Below are 27235 nucleotides of genomic sequence, written 5' to 3'. Positions count from 1 at the left end.
CTCCCTGAGTGCAGGGAGTGTCTGCACTCACACAGAGGAGCTGGCAGTGCCCAGCAGCCCCTTTCCCTGCTGGCTGCAGGGCTTTGCTCAGAGCCCCCCACAATCCAGCCCAGCCAGACCTCCAGAAAGGTCTGGCTAAAAAATAAATAAATAAAACCCAAGGAAGTACATGTCTTTATGAACTTTGATCAGCTTTTGCTCCCTTTTCTCTTCTGTTTTGCTGTCACCTATCATTAAAATTAAATAACATTTGGTCTTGTTGCCATGTTAACCACGAGACACTGCAGACTCAGAAAGTCAAACTCAGTCCACCCTGCTGGATGCTTGCTCCTGGTACACTTGATGGAAAAGCACAGTATGAGAGAGGGGGAGAGAACAGGGGACTCATTCCTGGAAATGTAAATGCCTGATGCCTACCCAACTCATAAAAGAAAGACTGCAAAGGGGTTGGAGACACATTCGATTTGTAATTAGGATGATTCTATGCAGGTGTATCAGTAGCTACTGTTAAACAGTGTGAAAAACCCAATTCACAGATCCACAAAGGATCTGGGACCGAGAACAGCAGCAGCACAATGTAATGCCCAGCCCTCACCCACTGTCTTTACAGCAGTCAATATTCCTGCAAAGGTGCCTGCTTATGTTTCACATCCGTTACCTTCCATGCCCATATCAGTCCTGATATCAAAAAAAGCGCTGCTCATTTCTTCCCAAACATCACCTACCAAGTTCTGCCCAGCCATGAGCTGATCATGTATTTCCTTGCCTTGAGAAGTCAGGATAAGGACACTCCAGAACCCACAGAAAAATAAAACAATGCTGCATGCTCCTCAGATCATCAAAAACACAGGGCAGCCCTGTAGCATGGGCACAAATCTTTTTGTTAAGTGGGACAGAATTTTAGGAGGATTTCTGGTTTTCTTCTCTCCTCCTGATGCTCCCTTCCAAACGAGGCTCTCTCCCTGCCCAGCTCTCCTGTGCTGGAAGTCTCACTGCAGCTGCAGGGAAAGACAAGCCATTTTCTTGCATGGCTGCCTCTGCATTTCGAGCTGATTTGTATGAGACACTGCCACCCAGCACGATTTGCATACACACCAAAGTTCCAGACCTGCACAAAATGAAGCAGGAAAACCATTTGTCTCTCCTCTCAGGAAAGGTTAATGGCATGGATTCTTTGCAAATGTTTACTATTAAGTGTTTCCTAAGCCGCTGAGCTATAGAATTTGTACATAAAAGGGGGTTCACCCTCTTCCCCCAGTCCCACAATCCTATTTGCTTCAGATTAACATGAATGACCTCTACTTCACTGGAGCTTATTCAGTGCCCACAGAGCAGGGCCTGGTGGTACTGAATTATTTCCCTGCCATCCTGAAATGCTATTCAGCTGCATAGGAGGGGACAAGGCTGCAGATGCAGGTGTTAGCTTCCTAGAACATTAACTGTTCAACACCCAGACAAGGCTCCTATTTAAACCTCACTAGATCAGAAAGGCTGCAGAAAACCATGACATGAGATAGCTGGACATAACACACCAGAACACCAAACCCAAACGTGTGATAAAGAAAACAGGGGTGAACCACAGCCTGGTAATTCCATGTGATCACACACGGCAGGGGACAAAGCAGCCCTGCCATGGAACACTTCATCTCAGCTCGTGCTGCTCCCTCCCTGGCTGTCCTCAGCTGTGTCAGTCACCCAGTGTGCCCCACACGTGCTGCCTTAGCAGTGCATCAGAGGCTCTGGGGTGGGTGCTCTTTGAGATGGCTTAATTTAAATTGACATATGAAGTGCCACCTCCAAATTAAGCCAGGCTGAAGAAAGCCCTTCAGGACCTTTATGTCCCTTTTCTCTCTCTCTGTCTCCTCCTTCCCCTCTCACATTACTCTAAAGAGAGCTTGCACATCATTCACCATTCTGGTCACCAACAGAAAACAACTCCTACCTGGAAGGTGTCTTCAGGTGCATATTCTAAGGGCAGGGAGGACACTCTCATTTCCCCAGTCCTCCAAGAATAATAGCCCAGACTGCAGTCAGATCTCCTGCGTCAGACACAAACCCAAATTATTTTGGCATATAAGCACAGATCTGCACTGAAGGAATGGCCATTGGGCAATTAAAATCTGTTTTGCTCCTTTGTTCTCCAGGCAGGCTGCCTGATTGACTGGACCCTTTTACTCAGGAAAACAAATATTAGGCCAAATCTTCAGCTGGCAGAAAGCCACACAGTGCCATCAATTCCTCTCTCACCCTGACTGAATTTTGACCTATGGCTTACAACTACATTGAAGTTCCTACCTGCACCTCCCATACTTTCAAATGGCACAATGACTCCACTCACTGATTTTCTCAGACCTCACTGCATCAGGCTCCCAGTGGTCACCCAAGAAGGAAATAATCAATATTATTAGTTTCCAGGCACTCGCTGAGGGATCACAGCACCATTGTGCAAAGGAAGGATGCCTGTCCCTGACCTCCAGCACTTGCAAAAATAATGATAAACAACTTGACTGCTTAGAAGGTGCTGCCTGGTGAAGAGCTCTAAACTGAATTCTCACTTGAAGGAGGCAATTTTCACAGGACAGAAGCCAAAAGCCTGTCCAAAAATATGATCAACATCCATTTTAGTTTAACCACAGGAGCAAACTCAATTAACATGGCTGGTATAGTAGGAAGTTGTGCAAAATAACTTACTGGATTTCTCTTTCTTCTTTCCCACAGAAAAAAAAAGTTGTTTGTCACTCCCATCGGAATGCCTTTGATCTCAACACTGATCTAAGCAAAAAACCAAGAAGAAATCAAAGAAAAAAATGAAAAAAAAAAAAGCTCTCTGTAAGAGAGCATCCATCTTCTCTCCTCACACTGCTTTGCCTCTGCCTCTCCAGACACGGGCAGGTGACTCCTGAGAGCAGAGCACAGCCTCACACCCCCCAGTGTGCCCCAGGAGCTTTTGGAAGGCTCTACCAGATCCTTCATTCTGCTTTGGTTTTGCTAGATATGTTAATAAGTTTGATAAAGGTTTGATAAAGGTTTATTGTGCTGTAGCTACAGTTTACAGTCACACACAGTTCTCCTCTTAACAGCATTCTCCCTCTTTAAATTCCCAGAAGTAGGGAAGCACAGTCCATGTAGTTTAAGGATCTTCTGTATTTTGAATTTTGAAGCCATCATCATTGCTAGACTAACTGAACTGGCTGGGACTATCTACAAAAACAAGTTATCAGCCCTTCACAGCTTGCCAGGCAGAGAAACTGGAAGGTTAAGTCACAGAAACTCAGTCAACCTGTCCAGTTTTGGGTCTCAGGAGAACATTCAATTCAGAGAGTTTCCTCAGCTCCCCTAAAGCTCTGTTTATGATTGATTAATCTAGACATACAGCAATGATAATAACTTGATAAATCTCCGTGTGCAGGTCATTTTTGAAGCATCATTATGTACATTAGAAAGCATTAACACTCATGACACTATAATTATAATCAAGCCTCATCTGGCATTACCTAGCATTGGGGGAAAGTGTGGTGGGGGATAGTTTGCTTTTATTCCTAATCTAATTAAAATTCTCTTTTGTTCTAGCAGCCAAAGCCATCTTCCATTTTAAAAGCATAGCAATGCCTACCTGCAATTATGAAACAAGTAATTTCATTTAAAAGCAACTGCTACATACAAGAAACTCCTGCACCTTGGATGTCCTGGTGAAAAAACATGAATTACACATCTTTATCACAGAGCTGGCCAGTTATGGCTCCCTATAGCCCAGTACTACTGTAAAATAAAAATTTATAAAGATGGAAAGCTCACAGCTTTGCAGGGCAAAACCACAGCTGTATTTCATACCTCACAAATCCTGCAAGTAAATTTTTGGCGTGAGGCATGGGGAGGATGCTTGGTTCTCTGCACAGTTGCCAGGGTCAGTTACAAACCTCTTACCCTCAGTGTGAGAATTACAAACACCACATCTTGAATAATTCAGGACGTCAGCTTGAAGGACAGTGGCAATTCCTGCTCACTTTAAATCCTGTCCCCTTCCTCCCCGCACTGATCTCCTGGGACTCCACTAACCATAAAGCAGCAGGCAATAAAGGAACCAGCAGTTTGCACAGACAGATGCACCAAGCCCAGCCTCCCTTCTCCCCCAGGTGCCCACCAGAAAAAACCCTCGCATGTCTCTTCTTTCTGCTGACTTGGGAGTGAGAAAGGAACAGCAAAAGGTCCAAATTCCAAAGTGCAGAGCGTGCCCAGGCTCCAGGGGAGGAAATCCCTGCTGAGGTGGTGTCAGTAGTGTCCTCTGCCTGGCAATGCTTCCCACAGCTGACAGAACTTTCAAGGTGCCCAACATCAAAGCTTCAGGGTGAAGTCAGAAACTCTGACTGGGTTAATAAATCCCAGTTTAACACATGCCCACTGTGATTCATGAACATGGTACACACTAATGGCCAGGCTCAGCATCACTAAATCAGTCCCTCCTGTTACAAGTAAGCTGGATAAATCAGACCATTTCATTTAGGGTGATTTATATTGCAGATAAATCAACATTCATCTGTGAGTGATTTGTTAACACATTGCAAGATCGTCTAATCACTTTCTGGCTTTCCATCAATCAAAATTTTGGGAATTACGTCACTAAATCCCAGACTAGAGGGGCCAGGGCCATGAATCAAGTCTTGGAGTCAGAACCAAGCAGGCTCGCAGTGTGGAGTGATGGTTTGGTTAGGCTGGGCTGCTTTGGTTAGGACTCCCTGCACAAACTGGAACCCAAACTTTGCATGAGATCTGTTCTTCTGTCTTCTTCCACAGTTCCTCGGCCCCATGCTCCCATGCACAAAAATGAGATAGAACATGTGTCCCTGAGGGTTGGATCATGAGGAAAAACATCTCCAGAAGAGCACAGGGTGTCAAACACTGCTCATGCCTACACTGCAAGGCAGTCAGGGATCCTGGCCACCACACAGAGCCACAAGAAGCAGCTGAGGTCTCCTTCAAGGTCTGATTCAATTCTATTCTAATCTATTCTAAAGAGCTCCTAGGAAGAAATCAGAAAACCATTCAGCCTTTGATGCATTGGTATAATTTTGGAGGGCTGAGCAGCAGAGGGGCTGCAGAGAGCCAGCACACAGGTACACACCACAGCCACTCCAGCATCTTTACTGGGCCATTTCCATAGCTCCAGGATGGGAATGTGCCTTTAACTGGACTGCACACAAAACACTTCAGCACTGGTGAGACTTATGCCGTGCATTAACTGCACGAGTGAGAACCAGTGAGCTTTGGCTCCTGGCCACGGGGCAGACTCAAACCCTCAGCAAGTGCTAGCACAGAGTTATAGCACCTTATTTGTGTAGTCTCACTCCCAGCCTGGGGATTGAGAGCTACCCTTCAAATATTTACACACACACTTCACACACCAGACTAGACACTGTGGAAGTAGAGCTGCAGATATGCATAATACACCTTTTTTTCCCCTAAGATATTGTTATGAAGTAGGAGGTGAGATTATTCACATATTAGGCCTTCAGTCTCCAGGGAACTGTCTGTGATTTCTATATTTATACTTTCAGTGTTGTCACAGAAAACATTGCAAGAGATTTTGATCTTGAATACCGATGCAAATTATAAAAAAAACTAAATCTGGCATTTAAATCTCATCCCCAAAGCTCAGGAAAAACACAGGCTCTCAGATTTTTGCTCTCCTCTTTCTTAAAACAAAAGGACAGAGTAAAGCAGCAGGAGACCATCACACAAATGGCAATCATAAATTGATCAGGCTATCAAACAACTGTCATCAAGAAGCAGAAAATAGATTAATGAGCATTCATTATTGACTGGTGAAGTAACCTGGCAACACTTCCCTTCAAAAGCTGACAACAGCAGCACTCTCTAATCACTTCCAAGCAGGACAGGACCTTTCCTGTGCCACTGGGCAGCACAGCTCTGGCCTTTTGCTCTTCAGCATGTGGGGGAGATTAAACTCAGATACATTATTGGCTGCTAAGCAGAAATATCCCAGAATTTGAATTTCCCAATCACGTAAGCACGAAGACAAATGTGCAAATCTAGGTTAAGAGATGCATAAGTAAATATTTTCAACAACCTGTCATAGGTTGCTGCCTCATACTAATAATAAAGTTTTGAAGATGAGCTACAAAGAAGTGGTAAGAAAATGTAAGGGATGACATGTTGGACATTTATGTCCCTGCTGTGGCCAATGTAACTGTTCCTAAACTAATAAATCCTCATGCCACAAACCACTGATTTTTGCAGAGGGGCCAAACACCCTCTCTTCATCAGTTCAGTACTTCCTCCCTGCATCTTTCTTACTGGAAGCACATTTTTTCCAAAACTTTTAAAGGTAGAGGTAAAAATACCACTACCAAAAAGAAAAAACAACCAACCAAACTCAAACAGAAAATCCCAGCTGCCACAATGAATCACTCCCCAAAGGGAAAATGCTCTGCAAAGCTGATATTTCATAGTGTTATGAAGTTTTGTCTGGGATCTATTTGAAAATAACTTTTCACTAAAGAGCCAAAAAATGCCCCAGGATAACCTTTAGCCCAAATTATCATTTGAGGTCCCAATGCCTTTCACACACACAGTAACCTCTTTCCCTTTCACCTTTCTGCTTCCAGCTTTAGATTTCCACAGAGAAGAAATTAAAAACCCAATCCTCACAAGCCATTTTATTTATTAATGGGCAAAATTCTCTCAGTTCCTTCACTGCTTTTCCCACAGCTACTAGCCAATGTTCAGACACCCTTCTGCTTGTGTTATCTATGTACAGCTAAATTACATTTAATTCAATTGTAAGTGAAAGCCACAGGAAGCCAATATGACAACTCCACTGGATAATCTTCCACTTCTCTGCCATAATTTCATCTATAAGGTCCTTTTCTCATTTTACTTCAGGATTCCTGGCTGCCTCAAAGTCTGATTTATTTTAAGACAAAAGCAATAATGTGTCTTTTTAGTCACGTCAGAGATTTTTAATGTAAGTGGAGATAAATGAAGTCTTGAGACACCACCTTTGTTAAATAGTCAAACAATTCCTTTTTATACTATTAAATTAGAAAAGGTAAACTGTTAATTTTCAGCACCAGGAGGGACATTCATCTTGCTGAGTGCTTCTAACAGAGATACACGCACAAAACCCATTGTGCATTGCACAAAATATAAATAACTAAAATAAAATAAAGCTATTTAATTATATGGCATTTTAATGAGATGTTATAATTATATTGCATTTTAATGGGATTTGGACAATTAACTCCCTTCAGCTCTTTGCAAATCTCTGCCTTAGGCAACGACCTTGTGGCAGTGTCCACCCCAAATCAATGTGTAAAACAAAGTAAGGGTAACTTAGGTCTCTGTTGAGAATTGCCTCCAGAATGAAAGCAGCCACTCAGCCATCAGCCAGTGGGACATTTCCCCAAAAAAGATGTCACACTCAGAGCCTGGGACAAAAGAAGTTGCATCCCACCATCATTCCATCAGACACCAACACCACCACTTCAGTGGATACAGAGCTGGATGCTGTCACTGGAATCTCCTGGTCAATATTAACCTGTGCCAGTCTCTCTTTGAACAGCTGGGAAGGAAGGACAGGTTCACAGATGCAAACTTATGGGTCAGGAAATCTAAGTTCTCCCTGGGAACTACATTTCTAAATAAAACCCATCCCTTCAGTGCAGTGCTATTTATAAGAGCTGCAAGTTTATACTGCTCATTCCCCTTTTAGTTTAGCCTTTCTCTAATGTTCATTATCTCACTCTCGACTTCTCACTGTCTGCATATCCATTGTCACCTCTCATCTAGGAGTGACTCATTCTTAAAAGGATTTAGTCAGCTGTGAACAGCCAAGCTGAGCACTGTGCATGGCACAGCCAGGGAAAGAGAAACTCTAGAAATGTCTGGACAGATTTATTCAGATAACCTCCTCTGCAGACAGAGCAAGCAGGCAGCCCAAAATAACCCACCTTGAGTCTTTGGGAATTTTACTCCAGAATTTAGGGTCAAATTATTGCTGCTGTCATGCAGACTTTAGATGGGTAAAGGCAGAGGAGCCTTCTCCTCCACTTCATCACTGCCCATCACAAGCAGCAGCTATTTATCTCCCTGTGCCCTGCATGCAAGAAGCAAACCAGAACATTTCACCATCTGTCCAGCAGCAGCGTTCAAGAGCACAGATTTCACCCACTATCCTCAACTTCTACACGCCATAAAAAGCCCTCCCAATTTCCAGCACCTTCTCTCTTGATGAACTGGCTGGGTTGGTGCTCCCAGGTCCAAAGGGGAATTGAGTGGGTGCTCCCAGGTCCACAGGGGAATTGAGTGGGTGCTCCCAGGTCCACAGGGGAATTGAGTGGGTGCTCCCAGGTCCACTCAGGAAGGTGCTTAAGGCACAGGAGATCAGGAGAAGTGAGCAGCTGATGTTGGGGCTTGAGGGAAGGGCGCCCTGTGCAACCCTTCCATCTGTGGGGAATGACAAGGCAGCCTCAGAGTCCAGGATAGCTGGGTACTGCACTGGAAAGGAAAAGTAAGCCCTGTATTAAATGAGAATTTACATTCAAGTTTAAGAGCGTGGCTGAAGATCACAGAGGTGTCTAAAACGCTGTGCTAGCAAAATGCATCCAGCTTCCTCTTCAAATGAGCCTAACAAACTGGGAAAACCCTGTCAGTGTGAATAGACAGTAAGTTAGTGAGGCGCACATTTAGTCCCTGACAAGGCTGATTTCCAAGGTGCACTCATGTGCAGTTCAACCAAAGAGGGTGACAAATTACCCCAGCACCTCACCTCTCTGTGGCAAAAGTGCCCCTGCTTTGTCTAAAGCTCCTACTTTTGGGCTTTTGTTCGAAAGGACAAAATAAATCCAGTTCTTTTCTTCATCACTCCCACCCCCTGAGCCTGCATGGGCTGGCCATGCACACAGCTCAGCTTTCTGCAAGGGCAGCTCGCCCTGGGACTCTTCTGCCAGTTCTGGGACAGAAAAGTCAACTCTGCCTTTTGATTCCAATCTGCAAAACAAAGCCATCCCCAGGGAAAAAAAAAACCAAAACAACAAAGAGAGATAAAGGACTGAAGAAAACAAATATTCACCCTGTTCTTCCACCCTTCTTACCAGAAAAGAACAAAAATCACAACTGGTTTTGATCAAGGCCCTGTGGTTGAAAGTAGTACATTTGAGGGAAGGAAAAGGCAGGCAGATAAATGGTTCTAATTTTGGCATATCCTGCTTACAAATGCACCACACAACCAAAGCAGACACAGAACTGGATCACGAGAGCAATGCTGAGCCCAGAGCTGGTCTCAGTGCCTACACCAGGACACACGTGGCTCACAGGTGTCCACACCAGTACCACACACAGCCTGGGCTGTGCTCACGTTCCTTTCACCTTCCCCTTGCCTGTGTTTCCTGGCAAATTATATTCCTCACCAAAAAACCCAGCCTGCTGAAAGCAGAAAACTGGAATGTTTGCTGAAACCAGATTGTAGGACAATCAGAGAGTGAGTGTTGCATCTGCAAAGATGAGCATTTCCCTGTAGAACTAATTCCAGAAGCCATTTTTATCCAATTAACGGGGTGAAACAAACTGTTGCTAGGCCAAAGGAATCTGCTCAGCCAATCTATTTGGACTTTGTTTCCACAGCTTTCAGCACAAGAAGCTGGCAACATGAGCCCTTTTTCCTGAAATCAGTAGGCTCAAATAAGAAATAGCCTCTCATGGATCAAAGCCACACATGATGGCAACTGTTACTATCCAAATTACACACAACTGGACAAATACAGTCAAGCAGATCATGAAACTAAACTTGCTTTTAAAAATAATGGGGTTTGCTGGATGCAATCCTGTTCAGGTTACAACGCCTTAATAATTTGTCCCAAGGTTTAGTTCCATCACACCTTTAAAAAAATAAAATTGAGTAAAATGAGTCCAGAGAAACAGGAAAAACAAACAAAAAAGAGAATGGAGAACTCATTTCTTAAACAGATTCTCCTGGGATTTGCAGATCTTTCCCTGTGGGTGCCCTGGAGCAGGGACTATCCTGATAACACAGATGTGTCTTTCTGCTTGAGACATCCTTGGCTTTTCCCAGAGCCCCTGTGTGCCTCAGAGCAGTTACCTTTCCAAGTAATATCTTTTTAATTTGCTCAAGGACACTTTGTGGTGCCATTAAAGTTTCTCTCCAGCAAACATGCTATTATAAAGCTTGGAAACTTAATTAATTAAACAACATGTACAATTTCTTTCGACTGCTAATGCAGCACAGAGGAAGATGATCTGCCACATTCTTGGTTACTTCAGTGCCACTTCCAAAAAAGCTCTGAAGTCTCTGGGCAGACAAACAGCCTGGTCCTGCCCCCCTGCTACACCATCTTCACACCTCTATTTCTCTGTGAGTTTGAAAAGAGGCATTGAAAATATGAAAAATTAGCAAGCTGTAGTTAATTTGCCACCTTTTTCTGAGACTCTAAACACCAACTTCCATTTTATCCTCATTTGGATTTCTTGTAATATTACTACAAACAAAGGGTTAAACTAAGGCACAGTTTAATCCATTCCCAATTAGATTGCTGAGCAAAAAAACAAAACGGTCAGTCTTGAGGGGGATCAATGCTTTGCTTCCACTCCACAAACAACTCCACTCTGTGGTTTGCTAATTTATCATCATTCATTTAAAAAGAAGCTTTATTGGAAGTGCAATACCTTTTGTTTCCCAGGAAATGCAGGGTTTGCCTTGCCTAGACAGAGGGAGAGAGGAGAGAGAGCAAATCCACCCAAAGTGATCTGACTGCTCTCAGTGTTACTAATAATACTTTAATACAAGCAGCTCCCTGATGGTATCACCAGAAGAAGTCACTGATAAAGAACACCAAGAGGAATATTCCCTGTGGAGACTGGGAGCAGCAGGGACACTCCTTCATTGTGCTCCTGAGTGCCATGGCCTTATCAGCAAGGCTGTGAGCACTGTGTTACCTTGTCAGGAGAGAGTCTGGACCAGCAAGGGCAAAAGACAACTGAATCACCAGGGCTGAGCTAAGTCATTCCACAGAAGCCCAGGTAGTTGCACTACATGAGTCACACAGGAGGTTTTCCTCTCGCTGCTGGAGAACACACCCGGGTAGGATCTCTGCTGGGCAGGATCTCTGCTGGGCAGGATCTCTGCTGGGCAGGATCTCTGCTGGGCAGGATCTCTGCTGGGATCACACAGCTGGACCCTCACACTACAGACAACCACAAAGCAACCACCTCCACGCACCTGATGAGATGAATCCAAAGAGAACTTTAAAGTCCTTAAGGCTCCATTTCTGCCAGGATCCTCCCTTGAGTTTAAGCAATGCTGCAGTTCAGCAAAATGTCCAGCACTGGTTTGACACAACCCCTGTCTGCCCTGAGCAGGAGCAGCCTGAGCCACATGGAAACCCTCTCATGCAGGGAGCAGTCCCCAGCTGTCCTCTCCACCCCTCAGAGGGGCTGGGAAAGCAAGAAATCTCTCCTGATCTTCTATCAACAAGCTCTCTGTCACAAGCCCGTATTCCAAGGACCAGGGGGAACGCTAATTAAAGGAGCAAATATGCCCTGGTTTTGAATGTGCAGGGGGCTCAGGGGCACAGCCTGCATTTCCAACCAGCTGGCTCATTGTGGGGCAAACAGCTGCTTGATTTTCAGGCTTCATCGCCTGCCCAGCCCAGCCCAGCACGCTGAAAGAGACTTCCACCAACACATGCAAGACTCCAACTTCTCCCTCAAGCAGGCACATAAGCCATCCCTTTAAATGGGGTCAGTGTTAATTAACCCACTTGAAGCCCCTTTATGCAGAAAAAAGAACACTTTTCACTTTCTGTGGACACACAGTTTCATCTGCCAGTATGTTGTACAGAACAGCTCTCTTCTTTCGCTTGCAGGGAGAGGGGGTTTGTGCACCCTCCACATTCAGGAAAATCCCCAGCACACAGAGAAAGGACTCCTACAAAATTTGGGTGGAACTATCAGCTTATTTCACTGGAAAGCATGAGTACAATTGTGGAAGGAAAGGCATTTATTCAGAGCACTCTGTTAGTCAGGTTTTGGCTTGGCACTGTTCACAGAGGGCTTTTGGGTTTGGTGTATTTATATTAACTAGAAAAATGAGCAGGTGGAGCATACAGCATGCACCACAGTAAGGACCCTCTTTACTGCTATTTACACACACACTTTTCTATTGTCTTCACTCAAAATGTCGTCTTCTTTACCCATTGAAAGACCTGAAATACAGATTCACCCAGAAACTTTATGAAGTGCAAACACGCATTGTTACTCTCCTTTCTAAAAAATATATACATAATATGAGATGCACCTCTGCTGAATTTCACTTGATCTTGGTACAACTTACACAGATGCTGACACCAAAAAGAAGCCTGCTCCTCATTGTCCCTCATTTAAGGGAAAGAGGTCCAGCTTTGTGTTTCCAATGCTTCCAAAATAAGCAAAGGATAGTGGTGAAGAACTCTGCTGGCTCTGCTGTACTCTCAAGCAGCTGAGACAGGGATGGGAAAGAACCAGCACTGTGCAACAATCCCATCCCACAGCTTAATTAACTCTCATTTTCCCTGGCCCTGGAGTGCTTGTCTCCTTCAGCCATAACTGAAAGAAACAACAGAAAGCTCTGGAGGCGAGGGAGGGGACAAAAAAACTGCTGAAAGTTGCTGCTGAAAGTTGTTCTCCCTGTTGGCTGTATTGCTTATTAAGTAACTGGCTAATTTCTTTTCATCACAGAGGTCATCATAAAAATATTCTGCAAACAGATCAAGTTGAAACGGAGCAGTCAGGAGAGTTAGGAGAGTCAGGCCCCAAAATTACACTTTCACTGGGTCACCCAACAGCCTTGGCTACCTGTCCTGACTTGTACCTGGGGAACCTGACAATGAGCAACGTTAAGTACTCACAAGAATTGTTTGCTAATTAGCCATGCACACCAAAGGAAGAACCATATAGCTAATAAACACTAACAGAATCATCATTCGATGAGGCTTTATTAGGTACTTACAACTGAGATTGTAGCCATTTGTCCTGACAATAAGCTTAGGCAAAACTGATGCATGGTGTCCTTTAAATCTCAACTGATTTAATTAGACTGGTTGAGGATATTTGATAACCCAGCCCTTTAGCCCCTCTAAAAATAATCACATTGTATGTCCTATTTATTATTTTTTATCAAGATACTCCTGTTTCTCTAGGGGGCATTTACAAAAGTTAAAATGCAGAGCCAGCCAATAAATCCATCCAATGAATTTACCTAATGAAATGACCTTCCAAGGAAGTAAAACCCCATCACCCTGAAAAGCCAGAGAGGCCTTTGTTGGATTTGCTGAAGGTAACTCCAGCTTGGAAGATGGCATCTCTGCCTGAGAGCTTGGAAAAAGTGGTGGCTATCATGTTTGAGTGAATTATTAAAAGTGACAGTTATCTGTGTGTCCTCACAATTGGAACTTGTGATTTCACAGACTACAACAAATGCACTGCTGCCGTTCTGAATGGCCCAGAATTAACAAAGCAAAGGGATTTGGAGTGCCCAGGGCTGGAACCTCGGGGACAGCAGATGGTGCCCAGGACACCCCTCTCACACTAACACAGAGCAGTGCAGTGGGTCACAGAGTGCCTTTAAGTGAGATTTCAGTGCCCACAGTCTCTGCTTCCTCCCAAATGAGACAACACCACGGTTTGGGATTTTTAATGGAGGTAATCAGTGCTTTGTGACATAAAATGTATTTCACAAACAAGGCAATGAATAATGAAATCTGTCTCCTCTGTCTCCTTGCACTCCATGAACACCTTATACAAACTTTGCATATGCAACAAAAGGAAACGAACATTCCTTGTTCACATGTGTTAAAACACTTTGGATAGATTCCTTAAGAGTTCCTAAAATTAGACCTTTTCTTCCTAAAATTGCTTCTAATTCTGTCTGCAATTACAGCTGTAATTTCTTGTAAGCACAAATGGCATATACATTGATTTCCAACTTGATGCTCTCATTGAGAATCAGAGCAAATCCCAAACAGAAAACTGGAAAATGTGCCTCAAATTCTTTAAAAACAGTATGAAACCCATATACTTACCTGGATTCAAAATTAAGACTGTCCTGATTTCAAAAGAGGCAAAACTTCACCCCATTCTTAATTTTTGAGCCTCACAGCTAACTAGAAAGCAGCTGAGGACTGGACTCTCTCTAGAGAGAAGTTCAGAGTGAGACTCAGGATATCATATGCAAATTTTCATGAGATATTTTTCCTTTCTAGACAGCACAGGTTAGTTTCACTTTAAATAAAGTCTCACAGAAATGTGTTTGATATCTTAACATCAATAATGAACAAAGCCTTTGTGTTTACATGTCTGTCTTCTTGGCTGAATAAACTCAGATTTCTGAAATAATAAATTCCTAATTAACTTCTGATTTCTGAAAATATGACTCTGTAGTCCTCATATTTTGTGCTACTTGGACAGGGATGCTCAGCTGAGTTTGTTTCCTGGCTGTTTATTAACCATCAAGAGAATGCGTCCAGTCTACTCATCATATGCATCAGTCAAATCAAATCTGGAAAACCTTGAGGAAGAGCCCCCATCTTTGAAAAAACAGCACAATAATTGAGACATTTTCTGCTACCTCACAAGCTCTCTGCAAGAAAGGTACAGAAGGGCAGAGATAATTTCTTTTTTTTTTCCTCCATCTAAGAAACAGGAAGGAAAAAAAGGGGATGCTACTTCCACGGCTGGTGGGAAGGCAGCTGAGAGCAGCAGATTTACACACAACACAGACTGGCACAAGGAACAGACAAAAATCTTGTGTTGATGTTGCTGTTCTTGTTTCTCGTGGAACACAGTTTTCATTCCCAAAAGCCAATGTGCTAATTGCCAACTGAAAATCATCTGAAAAACATATTAACCCTGTGCTGATCTACGAAGGCAAGAAAATGAGCTCCAACGTGGGGAAATGAACTGACCAGCAAGTTCCTGTTGTATGGTCTTTATATTGTCACCTGAGCCACACAGGACAAGTCACATCAGGCTAGAACAGCAGAGCAGGTGACCTTCAGAACTACTCTAATATTACAGTCCTTATGCTACCACAAAAATAAAACATTCACACCAACAGCCAGACAGCAGGTCAGTTTTTCCAGCTGATCCTCTGTCTTGTTATGTAAGGGATCGTTGTTTGATTACTGCTCTCTGCTAACCTCTGCATAAATCAGCCATTAAGGACTAGAACAGAAATTGTTACTGGAAATTCAATCAGTGTTTCGCTAACTTTTTAATACACCACCATGTGTATACACTGAGAGAAAAATCACTGGGGAGCTTTCAAAAAAAATCCTATAGGATCTCAAAATGTATTGTATTCTATCTAAAGGGCTAAGGTTTAAATTTGGAGGATAATTTCAAAGCACTCAGTCTTAATAGAGCACTGTGAGAGACTGAGAGTATTTACATATACTGAAATAGTTATGATCTGATGATTTAAAGTGATATCTATGGATGCCCAAAGGTATTTTTGGGCCCATACTTTCTTCACTGAGTGTTTTTATGGAGTTGTTTGCCAACTACTGACAATCTGTTTAGAAATATCAAGGAACATGAAATCTGGAGGTGTATCGGTGTGAGAGCGTCCACTCCAAAACCTCTGTGGAAATAACCTTCGGGGATGGCAATCAGCCAGAGAAGCAGTTTGAAGCCAGCTAAGATAAGAATAAATATTCATGGCAGCTAAGGATTTTGCATTTAATACCATTCTGCTAATGCAGATAAATATTCCGATTTCCCTGGCTTCTCGAGACTAAACCCGGTTTTAAAGAGAAATCCACACAACAGCATTCAAATAACATTACAACTGCTGATCAGGGTTTGGGGGGACATGTTACCCTAGTTTTTACAGATCAAGATGAAATCTCAGCAATTTAAACACTGACATCACACAACAGATGCAGGGATTCATGCTCTGTATCACTGCTGCCTGTGGCAGAGGGATGGCTCTACCTGTACCATACTGTTCACCATCACACTGTATTTCTGCCTTGCAGAACTGTTCTTCATTCACAGGTAAATGAGAATTACTTGAAGACATACAGACCACAGGTGTCACCTTTGTGAAGAAAACTATTTACATGTAGGGGTGAAATCATTTACTAGAGCAGTTACTTTTTTAAAATAATCCAGCTGCCAGTAACTCATCCCTGCTGGGACTTCTGTCAGTGTTACAGACTTTGTGGCAGCAAAGTTTTCACAGGATCTCAGAGCTCACTGAGTCTGCCAAGAGAGAAAACCTGAATGCAGCACTGAAGTGACAGTAACAGGACAGAGGGGAGCTCTGCACCCGACCTAAGGGGAGGATGGATAATTTAACCTTCTGTCTTGTTTCACTAGAAGTCCACAGTGCTCATCTCCACTTCTAATACTGTATTTACCATTACCAATCTTTTAAACTGCTCAGCCCGTTGATGGTGATCCCTTAAATCACATCCAACCCGGGAATGGCTAGATAGGCAGATGGATTATGTCACTGGTAAAATGAGGAGTTTTAGGCTGTGGTTGGTTTCAAAGCCCACTGCCTTCCTGTGAGTCTGGCAGTGACTCGTATAAAGACACTCAAAACCAACCCACTGAGCCTCCACATTAAAAACAACAAGTTAAAAGTTGGGAAATGTTTAATATGTGAAAAGCAACGATCTTAAGATATCTGAATGGCAAGACACTGAAGGTGCATGTGGCATGGATAGGTGCATCAGCGGCACTCCCCTTGGCCCAGCGGGCGAGCAGCCGGCCTCGCCCGTGGCTCACACCTGCAGAGCCCTCGGGCTCGCCTCCTGTCCAGCCCCCGCCAGGCTTCCCGTGCCTGCCTGCAGCGCCAGCCGCCAGCGCTGCATCCCGGTCCTGGGCATCCCGGCCCCGCGGCATCCCGGTCCCGGAGCATCCCGGCCCTGGGTCATCCCTGCCCCGAATCAATCATCCCTGCCCCGCATCATCCCGGTCCTGGGCATCATCCCGGCGCAGCATCATCCCGGTCCTGGGCATAATCCCTGCCCCGCATCATTCCGGTCCTGGGACATCTCTGCCCAGCATCATTCCGGTCCTGGGACATCCCTGCCCAGCATCATCCCGGTCCTGGGACATCCCTACCCCGCATCATCCCTGTCCCGCATCATCCCGGTCCCGCATCATCCAGGCCCAACCGGCACCGCCAGGCACACGCCAGAGCCTTTTCCATGGAGCCAGTTCTCCCTGGAGCCTCAGTAACCAGAGCCCCAGCCCGAGCACAGGGTCAGGGCGGTTAGGAGACACAGATTCGGGAATCACCGAAGGGAGCCGGGTGCTGACAAAGAGCTCGGGGCTCTCCCCAGCCCCCGGCAAGCTGCAGCCCCGCACGGACCCCCGGCTGGGCTTGGATGCCCGGCTGGCTGCAGGGGGCCGCCAGGGCACAGCCTGTTGCCGGGCACGCTAGGTACAAAGGCAAAGCACAGACCTTCTCCCTGGCCTCTCCGCGGGGAGGCTGCGCTCGTCCTGCCGGCCGCGGCCGCGGTGCCGGCGGCGAGCTGGGGCCGGCCGCGGCGCCTCAGCGGCTCCACATCGATCCGCCCGCCGGCAGCCTCGCTGCTCTGCTCGCCACCCCCTCCTTCCAGGGCGACAAAATCGGGGCTGAGGGCTGTGGGGAGAACCTTTCTATTATTATTATTCTAATATATTCTAGGGGCTTGTGGTTCCTGCAGCCAGGCGGAAGTGAACCCGCTTTCGGCCCCCTCCTCCTTCCGCGATGCTCCGGGGCTGGATGCGGGCGGCCCCAGCATCGGAGCCCGGGGCCCCGCTGCCCGCGGCTCCCCGGGCGGGCTGGGGCGGCCGTGCCGGCCCCGAGAGGCGGAGGTTACTTGGGAGGCAAAAAGGAGAGAATGGTTTCCTCCAGCCCGGCGAAGGGCGGGCTGCCCGGTGCCCGCCGGGGTGCGCTCGGCGGAGCCCGCTGAAGGCAGCGCTGCCCTCAGTGACGCGCGGTGGCAGCGCCGGAGGAAAGGCTGTAAAATGCAGAAATGCGAAGGTGTCCGCTGGCTCCGCAGTGACATCCCGTGGTGCGGGGACACCAGTGCCGATGGGCGGCTGATTCAGGGCTCCTGCGGGGCGCAGATGGGCAGTGCTCGCTGGTAAAGCAGCCGTGTGTGTGCCGCGGGCACTGCGGGGCCGCTCCCGGCGCTGCGGGATTCGCCTCGCATCCTCCACGGACTCCGAGAGCAGCGAGGGCTCCGAGCTGGGCTGTGCCGCTGGAGCCAGGGACAGTGAGGGACACCGAGGAACATCCTCCACCCGACTTAGGGAAATGGTGATCCCTTCATCCAGCGTGTGCCAGCACGTTGGGTCAGACTTGCAGAACATCTCCCCTAGCCAGGAGGCACAATCAGAGATGAGGTGGTGAAACTCTGGGTAGTGCTGGCCTTTTTTTTTCCAGCCTCCATTAGTTAATGTACAATCTCAGGAGATAACCCAAGGCTTTGCACGCCCTGTGCTGCTGTAAATTGCCAGCAAGAGGCATTCACTATAATGGACACAGTAAGATGTTCAAGTAGCTGTGCAGCTATTTCCTCAGCAATGCTTCCTCACCACCACTAAGGGACAGTGTTCCCTGCATTTCCACTAAAGGGAATGCCATATCTACAAGTTTAATTTTAATTAGCAATGGTTAATGCCTCTGTTTAGTGCTTGAAGTGTTTCACATTCTCTGTTAGGTTTGTTTAATAAGTTAGTTCTTCACAATGCAGTGAATTACAGGTCCATTTAAAGTACTTTCACTACCACTGATACACTGAAAAATAAACCAGAATGTATTTAGAGAAGGTAATTCCTCCTATGAGCTCCCAACACTAAGAGGATGGCTAGTCTAAAATAAAGAGTTAACATTAAGGTGCCAATCAAAAGGCATAAACAGCTTTGCAAAACACATCCACTTTTGCACTTTCTTTTCCAAATACATAATTTGTGTCTGTGAAAATCTAAACTGTCTTCATCTGTGTTGCAAATATTGGAAAATCTGCAATATCATGCTCTTTGATAGGTTCTGCTTCCTATTCCTTTTACAGCAGAGACTTCTGCCACTGACTTCACTCAGAGTGAAGATAATGTCTGCTATATTCAGAGGCAAAACTTCACTGGCAGTCCCATTCCTCCAGGCATATTTTGTGTTTTAGAAACCAGTTTAATCAGTTTGAAAGACTCTTCTAAACAACCTTCTCTCAATCTGTGTTCCTGAAAAATACTCTGAGAGTCCCACTCTCACAAGAAACTAATTTAAATACAGCAAGGCTGTGGCTCATTTACAAAAGACCAAGTTTTTACAGGACAATATAGCAGAGGGACCTGGTTATCCTTATTTTCACACTCACAAAAATAAGAAACGTCCATGAAGTAGTTGTTACAGTGATAATTAATGTCTGTACCAAGCCCAGTGCTGTACGATTTCAAGACCACATTCCAGTACCTTTTTTGGTGTCTCAAACATCTGAAGATATTCAGATTTGTTTGCTACAAGATCTGTGACTGTACACTCAAGCTGATAGTGAAGCTGCACAACCAAACTTCAATCTTCATTCTCCCTTTGAGAGAAAGCACTAGGCACATCATATCCAATTAATAAAGAACAATTAAAAGAAAAATCACGAGTCCCATGAGCAGAAGGCTTCCTGGATTATGTACAGCACATCTAACCTTATCTGTGCAGATAATCCAGTGCAATTAGCCTCCACTGGTCCTAGCAGGCGACAGTGGCACAGCCAAGAAATAGGTATTTTTAGTGCCCACCCTCTAACCCTGCCCTGTAATTAACTGCAGAGCCCCACAGATTTCTGCCTGATTAGTGTTCAGCTAATGAGAGGGCGCAGGCTGAGCTACCACGAGCCTTGAATTACCTGCCAGTCACGCCAGCTCTGTGTGACCCCAGAGCAAGGCACAGGTGCAGAGCTGTGCTGCACAAGGGACACAAAGAGGAACAGGGGCCCCTGCAAAGTGGGCACAGCTCCTGAGACTCCAGTCACACATATTGAATGTTTTGGATGGTTACACACGTGGGAGCAAAACCTGGGAATTCCTGTATGGTCATTACCCGAGATATAAAATGTTGGGCTTTCAGTTAAGATCTACAATATCAATGTCACCAAATGAGTCTGAAATTACAAGAGCAGAAGCTGATCTGATTGTAAAAAAGCTCAGCTATTCAATTGAAGGCCAATGCTTGGTCATAACCAGAGAAAAGCTGAGGTCAGGAGTCCAAGTTCAGGAGTGGAGAAAATAAGAAGCTGAAGGAAACATTATATCCTCCAATAATCCTTGCAGGAGATATGATTTCAGCATGAAAGGATGCAGTCCAGCTTTCAAGTCTCCAAGCAAAAATCATTCTACTATAACTCTGCTGTGAGATAAAAGCAGACATGTGATCTAGTAATACTGGCCTTTCCCTGGTGTTTTTATTGGTGCTGCACTCCATATTAAAGAAAACAAACACTCTGCTTTTAATTTTAAAGACAACTCCAACAGGTCTGCTTTAGAGAGCTTTTCTGTTTTAATCCATGCCTTGTAATATAGCTAGCCTCATGTAAGTTTGGAAGATGGCCCGTTAAAATAAAAGTAAGCAGAAGATTGGCTTTTAAAAAAACTTTTACCCAGCTTTTGGGGGCTTTGGTTTGAGTGTTACATATTTTTTCACTATCAGAAGCTTCTCCTTTTTCTTTTAAAGGGCTGTGGTAGAAGAACAAATAAGGTTGTCATCTCATATGTGGTTCTCCCATTTCTTAACTGAGGAAGAGGGAGATTTGAGTCCTCCTGAGATCTGAAATACCCAAAGCAATGCATTAATACATGAAAGAGCATGCTTTTAAATAGAAATACCACTCAGTTGGTAACACACTAAGCCAAAACTTGAGCCAAGGTCTGTTGTAACTCTGCTCAGAGCTGATGGTACCTCCACACAAAGCATTTCCTCTCATTGTGTCACGGAATTTTCCCCTCACGAAGTCTGAACACACACATATGTCACTGTAGTTATTGATATAATTCTGCCAAGAGTTGAAGTTATTGAATGTTATTGAACAGAACGCCAGGAGGTCTTGTTAACACTTAAGGATGACAGTGTCAATAGAAGAAAAGAAAAGGTGTATTTCTGAAAGAGAAGTTAGCAATATCTTCATTTCTCTTTTTGATGCATGCTTGCCAGCTGCCTGTGACAATGGACAGCACAATTTACACCAACAATGAATACTGGGATGGGCTGGAGCACAAGACAGGATGCTGCTGTCCCCATCATTCCTGTGACCAAAGTAGGTCACACATAACTTCACAACACTAAGGCCATGCAGATTCCAATTTTTCCACAACGGAGTCCTCACTGCTGCCTAAGGACAGAATTTAACACTTTGCATTTGCCATCAGGACAACAATCTGGGGAGAAGGCATCGAATCAAAGGTGAGAACATGGAGCAAACCATCCATTCCTCAGAGTGCCACAGCTGCTGCCAAAGCATCTCCTACAGGAGGGAGGCAGTGGCCTTGGTGGTTGGGCAGACATCAAACCCTTCCCAGGGCACTGCTCCTCCTGAGAGGCACACGCAGCTCAGGACAGGCTGTCTAAACACAGCCAGCCTCCTCTCCCTTGCTGGGTTATTTTCTTTCTCCCTAGGGGAGCTCCAGCCAGGGGGAACTCTGTAACAGAGGTGCCTTGGTTTCCTCCCTGTTTTTATAGCCAGAACAAGCTACAAAGGCACCCTTTTGATAATGTCCAGTCCTTCAAAGTCAAGTTCCCTGCAGTACTGAAACATATGAAACTTCAGTTCTGCTTTCACTGCAGTTTTATCTAGCTGCTGTATTTCTAACACAAGCTGAACACCAGCACCCCAATTTGAAGTGTACAGATGTCAAACAGCAAAAGACACCCTATGCCTCCAGACTCTGCTCATTCCAAGGAAATGCCCACATCCCCACTCTCACATCAAATAAGGAATGTTCAGCGAGTCAGAGATGCAAACTCAGTGGTGACTAGAGATCCAATTTGGGATTTTCACCTCTAGGCCAGACAGGAACAAAGGTCTCACCTCCTGGGACTTGGGCTCCAAGCAGCTGAACCCCTGCTCACTGCAGTTCAGATGCCAGGCCTGAAGGTACTCGCAGAGAAATTGTATTGGCATTAAAACCATCAAAACTGGATTATACTTGGACACATGCTGGCAAAAGTATTCGCAATGGATTCAGAACAGCTGGAAATTGGCCACATCCACATAATATTCCTAAAGTTGGATAAAATTTAACAGCAGTAAATTAGGAAACTTTGCCAACTCCAAAGCACTAACTCAAACTTGGGCCAAAACGATGCACAGGCACCCAAATGCTCTAGAGGGATTTTTCCCTTCTGCCAAAAACTGTTGATCAGATAAGAGCTGGGATGGACCACAGGGATAGGGATGCTGCTTCTGGAGAAGGCTGGGCTTTGGAAAAAAGCCTTTTTGGCAAAAACTAAGGAAGTTACAATCAAAACTCTAAAATATTTGCAGAGCTCTGTGTAGAGGGCAAAGGATTGTGGCTGCTGAGGCATCTGGAAGTGTCAGGAAAGAGCCCTCCAGACCATGAATGCACTCCTTAGCCACCACTCCTGTGTCTCCCTGATGAGTCCACAAGGGAAAACGGAAAACTGAATTGTTACAGCACATAGAAACATTCCTTTCATAGAGATATCTGCAGCACAGTGAGAGGTAGGAGGGAGAGAAGACAGAAAGAACAAAAAAGTGTTAAAGGGGTGAGACAAGCTGTTTTTTGTAAAGTCTCAGCCCTAGTGCCTGTTGAGCTAAACTGTGAAATCTGTATTTACATCACAGAGCTGGAGGCTGCTCACAGGCAGCAGTGCCCCCCAAACACTCACACTGTGCCCTGGCACCCCTCAAACCAGGGGCACCCCCTGCACCCACCCTGGAGAACCCTTCCCTCCACCCCAGGATTATTCGGATTGATTTTTAAAAGGTTCTCCCCATCTCTTAGCAGTGAAGTGGGGGAGGATCTGTCTGATTGTATCTGTGACCCTGGCAACTCTTCACAAGCAGAGACAGCTGAGTCACTAATATTTAGAAAAATAACATAATTGACTGTATTCAGGCCTGTGGAGGACCCCTGCTGGGTATTCACAGTTAAGCATTAGCAACTCGGTCATTCCTGGCAGCCTTTGTGAAGGGTTGCCAGGCCTGTAGATTCAATTAGATGACCTCCGACAAACTGATTTCCACTGCAAATATCTTGAAAAAAATACATTAAATCCCCAGTAAATACAGTGAAATTGGAGGAGACAGCCCTTCCTACCTCATTGAATGTCCCAAATCACCCCCCAGCCCCGGCTAGAGGCTTGCTGGGATGTTCTGCATGCCCAGGCTCTATTATCACTGCTGCCTAATGTGATTTAGCCCTGTCTGTGGATTGCACTCCTTAAATCTGAGAATGTGACAGTGTCGCGGTTGGGTGCAGATTAGGATACAAAATGATGTTGAAAAGGTAAAAATATTTTCATGTATCTTTCTTTTTCCTTGTCACCGGGCAGGAGTGACAATTCTTTTACCCCTATTTTTATCTTTAAACAGCTTTTTTTCCCCCAGTACTAACTATTAAATTGTTTTGATGTTAGGAGAACTAAGATTAATCAGATCCAGTGTTTTGTACTACCCACTGCAATTTTCTGCAGTGCTACATTACACTGAGCTGGAATATTTATTTTCTTCTCAGTTATCTATACTAAAGGTGATTCATGTGCCACTAAGGCATCTAGGAATGAGATTTTTTAATTCTGCCTTATCCATAGAGTTTTATGATAAGCCTTACAATAAAACAAACAACGTGGACACTGTTTGTTAATGCTATCACAATAAAATCAGCTGACACCTAAATGACACTTTGTAGTTGCTTCTCATAATGTTGGCCTCCTCAGACTCCAGGATTTCATTTCAGTCAGCATACTCTGTCCTGATAAATTGCTTCTCAGCCCAACTATTTGTTTGCTGCTTTTCTATCCTAAATAATTCTGAACATCTACCAAACCTGCATCTTTCTTGCACACCATATTTGAGGAAATAGAAGGAAACAGAGCAGTACTGGATTCTCAACATCTCTCTCCAGAGAGAAGCTTAATGAAACAATATTTTAAAATAATATATCCTATTGTTGGGGTTACAATGAGGTATTAATTCAGTACAAAAAACATGTAACAGGATAACAGCTACTATGAAATTATTATCCCGAGAGCCATCTGCATAGCCAACAAGCATTTTCTCACATGGCATTGTAATTATTCTTTCTACATGATGCAAAAGAATAAAGTAAGGGTATTTACAGAGAAGAAACTTTTCTTTACTTGTAATGTAAATTGGTATACAGAACAGAGACACTCATGGAGTGTCATGATTTTTTTTTCTCAGTGTTCCCTGCTGAGCAGTGCCACAATTAATCAAGCTTTCTAGGTTTTAGTTAATTGCTGGACTCCAATAAATTGGTTTGTACTGGCACTGGTCCAGGTCTGATAATTTCACAGCCTTGCAAACTGCTGCATGTTCACACAAGAACCTTGAAAGCAGGGTGCTGGGATAAAAAAGAATAAAAGAAACTCTTGTTCTGTGACGTTCCATTAATACTTTAAAAGCCAGCCCACTAGCAACAGTGTCTTCACTTTAGCAATCTGAATTGAAATCTCAGGCTCACTACAACCATCTGTCTCACTGGCAAATAAATAAATTTATTTCTAGTGCTAGAGGACTGACAACACACTGTGGATGGAGTGCATGCTACAGAAAAAGCAGGAGGGTGGAGAATGCTCATGACCATCCTATGCCATAATCACAAAATCCTGCACATCTGAAGCCCTTTTTGCTGAACAGTCTATGTGAAGCCTGCTTGGTGAACATCCAGATTGTGCTCCCAGTGTGATAACTGGGGGGGCTGATCCAAACCACAAAAAATAATTTAGAGATTTTTATAAAATCCTGGGAGTCATTTTTAGCAAAGGGCTTCACTGAATTGATGGGAATGCAAAACCCAAAAGAATTCACGACGCTAAGAATTTCCTTTCATACATTTTTAGAATGAAAATTTGGCCACAGATAAACAGAAGAAAAAAATTAGACAGGGGTGTTGTGTCGTGTGTCTGATATCTCTCAGAGCTCCATGTCTGTTCCAATTAAGAAAACTCCACATGGTGTGTAAACATGTTAGCATTGGCATGAATCTTTTAGCCTGTTTTTTTTTCCCCTCACAAGAGCTGAGAAATAATAGCAGGATACCTACACTGTGAGGCACAGCACAGGGACATGGACTTCTTCTGGCAGTGTCACATTATTTATCTGCTTCATTTCCATTATCTTTAATGAGAAGTGCATGGATAAATCTCAGTGCTTTGAATAACTTAGGGCATCCTTCAATCTTTAATGCTCACTATCAATTCTTTCCTGTCTGGAAAGGAACAGGACTGGAGTCAGACTAGAGCAGCCTGCCCGTGGAAGTCTGGATTTCCATCAAGTTGCCAGTTCAGTGAATCCCAAAACCTCACTTGAGAGAAAGGCTCTTTCAGCCAATTCTCTACAACCTAAATCTGCCAGAGTGGGAGAAGAACTCCAGTTCAAATATCTCTATGTTCAGCAAAGGTCTTGCACCTGAATTAGTATCTCCAGAGACCATCAGACAGCAGCATCTTCTGAAACAGTCTTACAGAATGCAGTGGAAGGTGCTGGCATCTATAGCAACTTTCCCAAGCACTCTTCAGGCCAAATAAGGAATTTATTTTCAAAGAATCCCTCTGCGAAAGAATTCAGGTCACACAGTCTATAGAAAATATTTCACTTCTCGTTGCTACTACACTGACTAGGCATAAAGAGCATTGCAACAATTACTGTTGTCCTTACACACACTGGACTTTGTGTCAGAACAGAGAAGAAAATACATGGAATAAACGCTGTCTAGAGAACACTGACACAGTTGGGTAGCTGTGTTGGGTAGATTGTTCTGGAGGAGGTCTGGCCCAGGCCCAAAGCTGGATTTTCTAAGGTCATGTAGCTGCTATCAACCCAAACTTAAGCCTGACTACAAAGACCTGTGGATTCCTACTCACAATAATTTGCAGTAGGGTCAGTTCAGTCACACATCTGATTGTCCTTATTATCCACATACAATTCATCTCACAGGCATGGTCTGATCCAGCACAACACCTAAAGGAACACCGTTCCTACAGCCCCACAATTCAGGAGCACATGCATGTGCTTAGCTCTGCTCCATGAGCGTGGATATTCCTCTGTGGGACTGCAGCTTGCACAGCACAGGTTCTCTGCTTTATGTGCAAGTTACAATCATATTTCTGATTCAGAGTTACCACTTCTTTCTCCGTTTGCCCATCCCTGTTTCATACAGGGGCTCTTCCAAAACGACCAGCCTGCAGCCGTAGGCATCACATTGGGGACTAAGGGCTTTAAGCAATGGTTTTTTCTTGCTGTGCACAGCAAGACAGAGTGGCAGAGTGACACAGAAGTAGGCATGGAGCAATGTTTTCAAAATGCTTAGCTCCAGAACTTTCTCTTTTCATTATTTAATATTAAAAGTTATAAAGTTTGACTGACACACAGCCTTGGTTACTCATGAAGTCACAGTAGAAAAGCCTTAGTAAGTCATCTGTCCTTTCCTCATGCTAGTGTAAGGTTTCACCACACATTGTACCTTCAGTGTTTTGTCCACCTAAGGTACAATGGAAGAAACTAAAGTTCTGCTCAATTTTCAGCCTTCTGAAAATATCTACTAAGCCTGAGAGGTGTATGACCTCCCAGCAGTGCTTCCCAAACACCCTGGTCCCAAACTATGGGAAATAGGTTGTAATTTGTTTCTCCACATGATGTCTTTTCATACCTCACCCTTTTTCTCAGATCATTTGTCAAGAGTTCACTGAGCTCTTCTTATTAGTTACAGGGGCTACTAGAAGACAGAAAAAGAATGTTTGACCAAGCATATAATGAGTCATGGGTTTAATTTAGTTCCTTCAGAATCTCAATGTGACCTTGAAGCCTTCTAACACAATAAATCAGACCAGAGGGTATCAGCAGAAGGTGTCTGGCCGATCCCAGGGGATGCTAACTCCGTCGGGTCTGCTCTGGGGGGCACCTCGCCTAGGAGCAGTCCATTAAAGAGCCCTTTTGGCGTGGAGTCCCCTCTCCAAGAAAGCCACCCGTGGAGGAAA

General features: G+C 44.6%; 1 protein-coding gene across 2 annotated transcripts in view; it reads right to left on the bottom strand.

The window, feature by feature from the left end:
• Window positions 1-27235, bottom strand: part of PAK3 (p21 (RAC1) activated kinase 3) — a 112491-nt gene that overhangs the window by 63578 nt on the left and 21678 nt on the right. The window contains exon 1 of one of the 2 annotated variants that reach the window (XM_063416915.1): window positions 17486-17794. The exons of the other annotated variant lie outside the window; for it this stretch is intronic. The gene's annotated coding sequence lies outside the window, so the exon portion shown is untranslated. Of the gene's footprint in view, window positions 1-17485; window positions 17795-27235 lie in introns of those variants that run through there. 2 annotated transcript variants of the gene reach the window in all.

This window comes from Prinia subflava, chromosome 20, assembly GCF_021018805.1.
Source record: "Prinia subflava isolate CZ2003 ecotype Zambia chromosome 20, Cam_Psub_1.2, whole genome shotgun sequence".
Lineage (NCBI taxonomy): Eukaryota > Metazoa > Chordata > Aves > Passeriformes > Cisticolidae > Prinia > Prinia subflava.
The sequence above is the reverse complement of the archived record's forward strand: the minus strand, read 5'-3'. Positions and strand labels throughout refer to the sequence as shown.